The sequence below is a fragment of the Lathyrus oleraceus genome, chromosome 5, assembly GCF_024323335.1.
Source record: "Lathyrus oleraceus cultivar Zhongwan6 chromosome 5, CAAS_Psat_ZW6_1.0, whole genome shotgun sequence".
NCBI lineage: Eukaryota > Viridiplantae > Streptophyta > Magnoliopsida > Fabales > Fabaceae > Lathyrus > Lathyrus oleraceus.
The window spans coordinates 227,404,326-227,413,862 of NC_066583.1; positions in this window are offsets into that span (position 1 = coordinate 227,404,326).

Here is a 9,537-nt window from a genome sequence, read left to right on the forward strand (position 1 = left end):
AGTGAAGTTTTCCCGTTGCTTCTCCCCAGGAGTCAGCTTGTGTCTCTCCAATGGATTTATTTTCCTTTGGATTTCTCTTCCCAGTGTGAGTCCTTCACTCCCCAGTGAGGCCTACAGTCTGTTTTCTGTTATCTTCTAATCAGAGTCGTGTCTTGTTCACGTTATGTCAGTGTTGTTTATCCCCAACTAAAGTCTTGTCAAAGTCTCTGTTCCTGGTGAGTGTATTACTCCGATAGGATCGTCTTTTCTTCTGTGTTAACCATATTCCCCACAGAATTTGTGTCTTTTGCATACATACATTTGCATCATGAGGTCTCTTAGGGACCAAAATTTGTCTCATTACTGTTATTTAAGCCCATTCTACCGCGTCGAGATGAAGATTTCTAAACTTCACTTCTCCGGCTAGCATGACCTTAAATAGGGGCATCTGTAAGACCCCAATTTTGGCCCTAAGATCCCTCATGGCCCATATCATCTCATATCATAGCCTCAAGGATCATTGCATGCCTTTGCTTCCCTCCTAGTGGGTAGGTTGCCTTGTGTGTGTGGTTCTTGATCACCAAGCATGTTTTGCATTTGTATATTATTGCTTTTCATATGTTTATCATCCAAAAAGTACAAAAATATTGTCAGTCTAACCTTGTTGCTTGCAGTTGAAGCAATTATCAGCAATTAGGTCAAAGACAGTCAACAGTCAGTCAAAGCAATGGATGATGGCCATTCTTGCAGAATTTGGGCACCATGACCAATAATCAAGAGTTCACACAACTTGGGACATCATTGGAAATCAAGGTCTCAAGGAATTAGGGTTTGGAATTCATCAGAAGTGGTTCAATCATGCAAAACCCTAGAAAAGTCAACAGAAAGTCAAACTTGGTCAACTGGCCATTTAATCAGTGATTTGATGGATGGAATTGATTTGAAGGAGTTCATTCATGTCTATATAAGCCTCATATGTCATGTCCAACCTCATCATGGAAGAATTTGAAGTCAAACAGAAAATTTCCAGAAATGGAAACTGGACCTGTAATTGAAACCTGCCATAAATGGAAAGTCTTGATCCTCAAACTTACATCATGATACAAGCTTCAAATGAATTTTTGCCCAACATGAAAGTTGAAGATCTTGTTCTCCCATTTCCAAAAAGTCCAAGAACTCTCAATTCCCATGTGTGGTTGGCAAGTTATGATCGAATCGATTTCAGAAAATCTTGAACTTCAAAGGGCCATATCTCTCAAACCGTTTGGCCAATTTTGGTGGGGTTTTTTCCTACAAGTCACATTTGATCCCCTCTTTCCAAAAATATAAATTTCATGAGCCAAAACTTCACCAATCAAAATGGCATATTTTGACTTTTCTCATTTAAATGTAAGTTTGACCAAGAGTTGACTTTTTGATATAAACATTTTTTCAACATTTGGCCAATTGGGACAGCTCAGAAATATCATTTTAAGTGTGTTTGCAAGCTCAATTATGCAGTACATGAAGCCATTCTTCAACTTGCTTGAAATTTGGATAAAAGTACAATTTCACCATGCCCTCCATACTTGCATTTGAACCATGCCTTGGTACCTTCAAACAGAAAATTAGCAAGCCATTTCTCTGTCATTTGAAGCCATCTTGCAGCCTAAACCAACAACAATAGAAGGCCATGCTTAGTTGCTAAAAATTGGGCAAAAGTACATGTGTTCACCATGCTTCCACAACCATACTTGTACCATGACCATAACAGCTTTGATGATTTTTCTTTTTCTGCAGTAGCAGCACAGCAGGAACCATTCTTTCACTCAAAAATTCATTCACCTTGCCATTTGCATTTGGTCTGTCAAAAAGCATCAAAATTCACGACCCTGCCATTTTGCATTTTGAAACCTTCAGCTACCAAGCCTTGCATTTTGTTTGCCAACATCCTCCATCATTTTTTTCCTGTCATGAAACCACACTATCAGGAACAAGCAAAGGGGGGAATGCAGCAGAAATCATAGATGGACCTTACTCTCACTTGGCCTTGCATTTTTTCTGTCAAAACCTGGTCCAAAATACCAAAAGAACCAAAACCTTGCCAAAACCAAAAGGAAATGTCCAATAGCATGGCATAGCTTGAGAACAGCACATGAGACACCTCATTTTCCTACATCAAAACCAGGAGAACAAACCACACTGCAGCAGAAAATCATGGATGAACCTTGCCCTCCCTTTGCTATCTTTCTGCCAAAAAACACAACAAACCAGGACTGGCTGCAACAGAACCAACAAAAACTCATCCATTGAGACTCACCCTGCCATTTTGCCTCTTCAAAACCTGCTAGCCAACAAAACCTTATTCTCCAAAAACCTCTTCTTGCACTTTTCAAGACCTAGGACACAAAATAACTTAACATGGTTTTGCCTGATGCAGATTTGGCCATCCATTTTCTGTCACATTGAGGAGCCATCAAACACCCTCCCAAAACTCACCTTACCTTGCTATTTGTCTGTCCATACATAACAAAACTAAGCCTGGCTTTGCATTTCCTTTTTCTGTCAAAAACACAACAAACTAAGGTAGCTTGACCATACTTTCCCTCATATTTTCCTGTCATAGAACCATTCATGAGTCATCCTAACTGCACTCACCCTTTGCCTTGCATTTCCTAAAAAATCCTGTCAAACCCCAAGCCTTGCTTTGCATTTTCCATTTTCTTTCCAAGCTCCCAAATGACATAAACCCTGCCTTGCCTTGCCTTGCACAATCTTCTCACCATTTTGAAACTAGCAGCCTCTAACCATACAAAAATGCTCACTCTCTCACTTGGCATGGACCTCCACAAAAAATGCAAGATCCTGCTTAAAGCAGAAGCAACAGCAAACAGCATGAGAGCATGATTTCCTGCTACTAGCATAACCAACAAACTCAAACCAATACAAGAGAACTTGACTGAGGCATTGGTACACACCCTTGGCATGTTCTTCTAAAAACTGTCACAACATCCTGCAGCAAGAAGAAAAACCCTTGGCAACACATAACAAACCTCATTCAACCAAAATCCCTATCACTTACACTTTGTTCAAAACAGGTCCAAAACACACAAGAAACAACCAACTTCATTCATCTCCATTCTCAATCTTGGCATTTTGCAAATTCTGTCAAAAGAACATACAAGACCAAACTTTGACTTGCCTAAAACAACATTCACACAACATTTGGAAGTGGTTCTCACTAGCATTTCTCCACCTGCAAGCACAGTTCCAGCACTGTCTTCCACCTTGCAACATCCATGGCAAAAATTATGTAAGCTCACTCCAAGCATCCACAAGGCACAAGACTTTCACCATTCATCATCAAGAAGGCTCTATGACAACTATTCCACTTCAATAACATCAAACAACATCAAGAACACAACTGCCCTTCAAAAATAGGTATGAATTCGACCTCTCTCTTTTGGTAAATTGACATATACTCTGGAAAGGTCCTTCAATGCTGAGTGTCATGATGCTTCCCTTTTTGAAAATAGTTGTGTATTCATGAAGATATGATGAGATGAAGTTTGGTGCTTGAAAATGTTTCCTTTGATTTCTTGTTGTGTAGTTCAAATTAATGAAAATAGGGTTTGGATTGTTGTTGTATGTTGTTTGATGATTACAATGGTATGCTCAATTGACATTTCTGGAGAATTTTGAAAATCACGATTTGGGGATGCCACTGTTCATGAAACCCTAGCTTTGAATTTCCCAGATTTCTCCCCATTTTCGTGCTGCCTGGCTTAAACTCCCTCATCCAATCAAAACATTTCCTTTAAAGCCCAAAACGACTGTGTTTGGTTAAGTGAATCAGGGAATTACAAAAATGCCATTCTTTCAATATTAATTCAATTAATTCCTTCATGTTATTTCATTTTGATCACCAATCTTGCAAAAATCATAAAAGCTTCAATTTTAATCCAAATTCAATGGGATTTTTTGTGTTGTGTTCATCATGATCTCTACTTTTTTATCATTATTTTTCCAGAATTTTTGGATGAGTGGTTTTTAAATGGCCTTAGGGTTTGTGACATGTGACCAATTTTTGTACACTTTGCCAAATCAATTGTGAAATGATGAGAATGTATCCAATGACTCCCAAATTTTTTGTGCTTAAACTAGACACATTCATGTTGATTTTGGTGTAAAGTTTGTGAATTTATCATTGCTGGTTTGTGAGATGTGATTTTTTGAATTAGGGTGTGACAATTTGTGTCACACCATTGATGCCCAACTTCATGAATTTCATTACCATGCTTCTTGACCTCCAATTGATCTGATTTTTTGCATGAACCTACTCTTGTATGTCTAGTTTACATGTGAATTTTCTTGGAATTATTTGAGCCATTTCCTAATTGTTTGAGAATTTTCTCCCCTGTCTAGTCAAATGTTGACTTTGTGTGACACATCTTGCCATTCCATTTGTGAAATTCTCACATCATATTGTATGACCATGAAATTTCATATGTGATAACTAGACATCTTGAGCTTCGCATTGGTGTTAATCTCATTCATTTCTCATCTGTTTTCAATTTGATATGATTTTTTGAAGTTGACCCATGCTTGTTGACTTTCATTATGCTTATTTGAATTTGGTTTGAATTCATGATTTTCATTGACTACCTTCCTCTCATCCAAATGCCATGAAATTTTACATGTTTACCATGTTAGATGTTAGGATTGAATGTGATTTATTTGATAATTTTTGGGAATGTTTGGGTTGACTTTTGATGCAAGTCATTCTGTTGACTTTTGTGTGCTTCTCTTGCCATGCTTTGCATTCTTTTGTGTATGAAATGACAATGGTGCATGATTTGATTATGAATCCAATTGAGATTGCTTCTTAAATGTTTGAACATGAATTGGGTTGACTTTCCTTCGCTGTTTGACTTTTTTCTTTCATCTTTGACCCTAGGCTAGTCCTAGTGGTCTTTTGAGCTTACATTTGAGCTATTGTTTCAGGTTAAGCACCAATGCCTCAAAGACCATTCATATTTGATTGAGTTGGATTGTATATATCATGTGCTAACCCTTGTTTTGTAGGTGTGACTCATATACTTGAGTCTTGTGCTATGCACATTGGTCCCTCTGTGGTTCACTGTTGTTTCATTTTCCTTTGATTTGAACTGTTAACTTGTCTACTAATAAGTTTGACTTTTTGAGGTATAAACCTTTCTTCTTCATGTAGTCTGGAGACCCGGTCTGTTATTTGACCGGGCAAACTGTCTGAAGTCCTCCTTAAGAGGCAATGCCTGTGTTTGTTTAAAATTGTCCCAAGCAGGAAAAGTCCTCATTTGAGGCAATTGGTGGAAGGTAGGGATAAGCAATCTATCCCCCACTATTCAGTGTGTCCTCTCTTTGCTCCCATTACATGGTTGAAGCATTGAGATAAAAACCCAAGATCTAATCGAGTCAATAAAGGGGAAAGAGTTCCATCTTTCTGAACTCCCCCACTTTCTATTATTTGATGCTCTCTCTGACCTGAGATAGAAGCAATGAGGCACACCCCTCATCTCCTATTCATCTGCTTCACCTTAGCCTCTCAATGGCAAGGTTAAGAGCGACCTTCACCTATTACAGTGGACTTTCAAAGTCAAACCCTCTTGTGTGAGCCCCCCATTGTTTGGCTATAGAGTGTGCTGTTTGTTATTCATTGATTGATTGATTGCTTCATATGCACTTGTTTGCCTGTATGCTATGCATTTATCATCATCAATTGCCATTAATGCATGATCATCTCATTTGCTTTTGTGATGCTATCATTGTTGTTTGCCCATTGAGGACAATTGTAAGTCCATCTCTTTTGGCCATTTGCTCCTATGATATGGAAGGATAGAGTGTAAGACCTCATTGGTCACTCATAACTTCTGTTTTGTTTGTTTGATTGTGAGGAAGCAATTGTAAGTCCCTGCAAGTTGGCATTTGCTCTCCTGTGATCATGTTGCATTGTTTGATTGTATGTGAGGATACAACTGTAAGTCCCTGCAAGTTGGCATTTGTTTCCTAGGATCATACTGTGTATGTGAGAGTAAGCCCAGACAGATTGGCATCTAACATCCATGTTTTGCTTTCGTTTGTATGTGAGGAAGCAACTGTAAGTCCCTGCAAGTTGGCATTTGCTCTCCTATGATCACATGTTGTTTTGTTTGTTTGTATGTGAGGATACAACTGTAAGTCCCTGCAAGTTGGCATTTGTATTCCTAGGACCATACTGTGGATGTTAGAGTAAGCCCAGACAGATTGGCATCTGACATCCATGTTTTGCATTTGTTTGATTGTATGTGAGGATGCAATTGTAAGTCCCTGCAAGTTGGCATTTGCTTTCCTATGATCATATGTTGGATATTGGTATAAGTCCAGACAGATTGGCATCCGGTATCCAAGTTTCATTTTGTTTTAGGAGATTAGTATAAGTCCATTGAGTGGCCTCTGATATCCAGTTTTGTTTTAGGATCGCGGTATAAATCCATTGAGTGGTATCCGGTGTCCGCTTTTTGCTTTTTGTTTGTGAGATTGGAGTAAGACCATTGAGTGGCATCCGGTATCATTTGTTTACTTACATTATTATTACCTATTGCTTATTCCAAAGGACACACTTGAATCATCTCCCATATGATTTCAAGAAGTGAACCTTCTAAGAAGTTTTACAATCCATATCCATCCATTCATCCTCATTATGTCCTAAACCTTTTCACACTTCAATTTTCAAACTTGACATAGATATTGTGCAAACTTCTTCATGTTTTCCAAACTAAAAACCTGGACCCAAGTCCTTGACTTTTTCAAACTCCATTTTCATAATACTTCTTTCAAATCAATCTTAATCATACTTTGACTTCACTTTCATAATCACAATCAATTAACTTCACTCATTCACTTGTTTTGGCTTTGTCCATTGTTAATCTTTTCATGCATTAGCCATAGGTTTCAATTATCATTGCGGTTGATGTAAATCTTGCCTATCCTTAGTGAGTCGACAGTAAGACTTCCGTACTAAAAACAGGGTTAACCCCTCCAGTACGTCGAAGCTATCCTCGCATGGTGGATGTTGGTTTTGGTCGAGTTTTCTCCCATTGATAATGAAAAGCCTCAGTGCTATTGTTTAAAATTGAATCCACCAACCTTTTGGAAATCTTTTAGCCGAACTACGGCGTTTTGATCCTTACCTTTGATGGAAGGTACGTAGGCAGCGGGTTCATCCGTTCAAACCCAATAATAAAATTGTATATTCTTTTCTCACCATCCCAATCATGTTTGCACAATGCTTATGTCATAACAAATAACAATTTAGTACAACAAGTGTGAAAAGGGCTCCCTAGGAGTACCTAGGACGTAGTGGGTGCCTAACACCTTCCCATTGCGTAATTTACCCCTTACCCAGACTCTCTGATCTTTTTATTAGTTTTCTACGTGTAAAACTTCTTAGGCTTTTGTTCGCTTTTTAGCCAGTCCTTTGGATAAATAAAAGTGCGGTGGCGACTCGAAAATCATTGTATGCTTTGCTTATGGTTTAATCGATAAATCATATAGCGACGAATACACCGCTACAGTTTTTCTTCGCTTTCTAACCATTCCTTTGGATAAATAGAAGTGCGGTGGCGGCTCAAATTGTATGCTTACCTTGGATTTAGTCAATATCTCTAATGGTAACGAATACCCCGCTATAGTGTATTCAGAGAAGGTGTTCTTGTGCTCAAGAAAATTCTATCATTCAAACCAGATTCTAGGGGAAAATGGACTTCTAATTATGAAGACCCATATGTTGTTAAGAGAGCCTTTTCAGGCGGTGCCTTGATTCTTACAACTATGGACGGTGAAGAGTTCACGCGTTCTGTAAACGCCGATGTAGTCAAGAAATACTTCGCCTAAAAAGAAAAGAACAGCTCGCTAAGTTGAAAATCTGAAAGGGCGACTTAGGAAAAAATGAGCGTCTCGGTGGATTGAAAACTCGAAAGGGAGATCCAAGCAAAATTTAGAGACATAAAACTGAAAAAATTATCCCGATAAATTGAGTACCCCACCTTGGGGCAATTTATGCAAAAATAAGGGATTATGGCATGTAACTGCATCCTGCTGATCTTTAGTTTTGAAAACATTCTTGAGCAAGTCGGCCAATTCTAATTCACCATCTCTAGTGAAGATGCCAAGAACACAGTAGATATCAAAAGTTGGTAGAAGGATTAGTGATCATTGTATTCAATGTAGCCATTTCCCATGTAAATTACCATTTTTTAACTTTTGTAAAGATCTATGGAGTCTTGTCATTTCTAGACTACCATCCTATTAAATAAAGTCGAGCTCTTATCCAATTGCTTCTACTCTTATTTATTATTCAGCCAAATAGATTTAAGTTTTATTATGATCATGTTTGAAATTAAATTATAAATCAAAATCATGTTTTATTAATTATATAAAAGCAGTTACTTGAAGCAACTGATATCATTTAATGGGATATCAACAACAGTTTGAAAAATGGTGAGCCATAAATGTGGAGCATTATTGGTTCTCCCCAAGCAGTGGATGTGATCCCTATTTCATCCTCCGCCATTTTCAGTGACGTAGTTTTGTTGGTTTCCCCAGCCGAGTTTGTTGGCCTCCCTTGAGTTGTAGGCGCGTTATTTTGGCAGTTTACATGAATTCGACAAAACTTTGCTTCCCCACAAGTCGTCAGAGTTACTCCCGATTTTGAGCAGATATTGTGGTTATCCCCTGCAGGGTTGTCTCTCATTTGATATGGCGTTGACCTAAAATTCTCCACAGAGTTTGTAATAGTTTCCTCAGCGGATCCTCTCCTTGTGCTTTCCCCATCCATGATTGAGCCTTCAAGACATTTGATCTCTCTCCATCAGTTGTTTCCCTCCTGTGAGGATTGGCTAGGAGTTGTATCGATGATTCAAACCAGTGATATTTGTATCCTTTGTGATAGTTTTGTCAGCATAATCATCATATATGCATATACATATACACTCATATAACTTCATTATTGCATTATTACATTTTGTGATTCACTGTTTCTTTGATCCTCTGCTATGGTGGTACCATTTCCCTATGCAGATTTGGTGTGTCTATCCTCTTTCAATTGTAGAGTGTCAGCCCATTAAGCAGAAAGACTTTAACCTTTCTCTTTCCCCACTGAGTTATTTCCTCATGGATGATTATTATTTCAGTTTCCTCCTCAGTTGATTATCTAGATGGAACCACTTCCCTTGAGTTATATCCTCATTGGGTTGAGTCTTGATTGGTCGTTTCTTTCTAGATCTTACATAGATAGATGCCTTTGGTCCCCTGAGAGTTTGTTACCCAGTAACTGGTAATATTCTTCTCAATTTTCAAGTGTGTCACTTCTGCCCAATACCCGACAAAAGTAACCCTTTAACCCCAACGGATTCGTTTTCATGTTTCCCCAAGAAGTTTATCCTTGATATGTTCACCTTAATCGATGATAGATATTTTCTTCCCCTGCTTTGAGTTTATCCTTGATATGTTCATCCTAACCGGTGATGGATATTCTCTTTTTGGTATTCTACCTACTAAAAT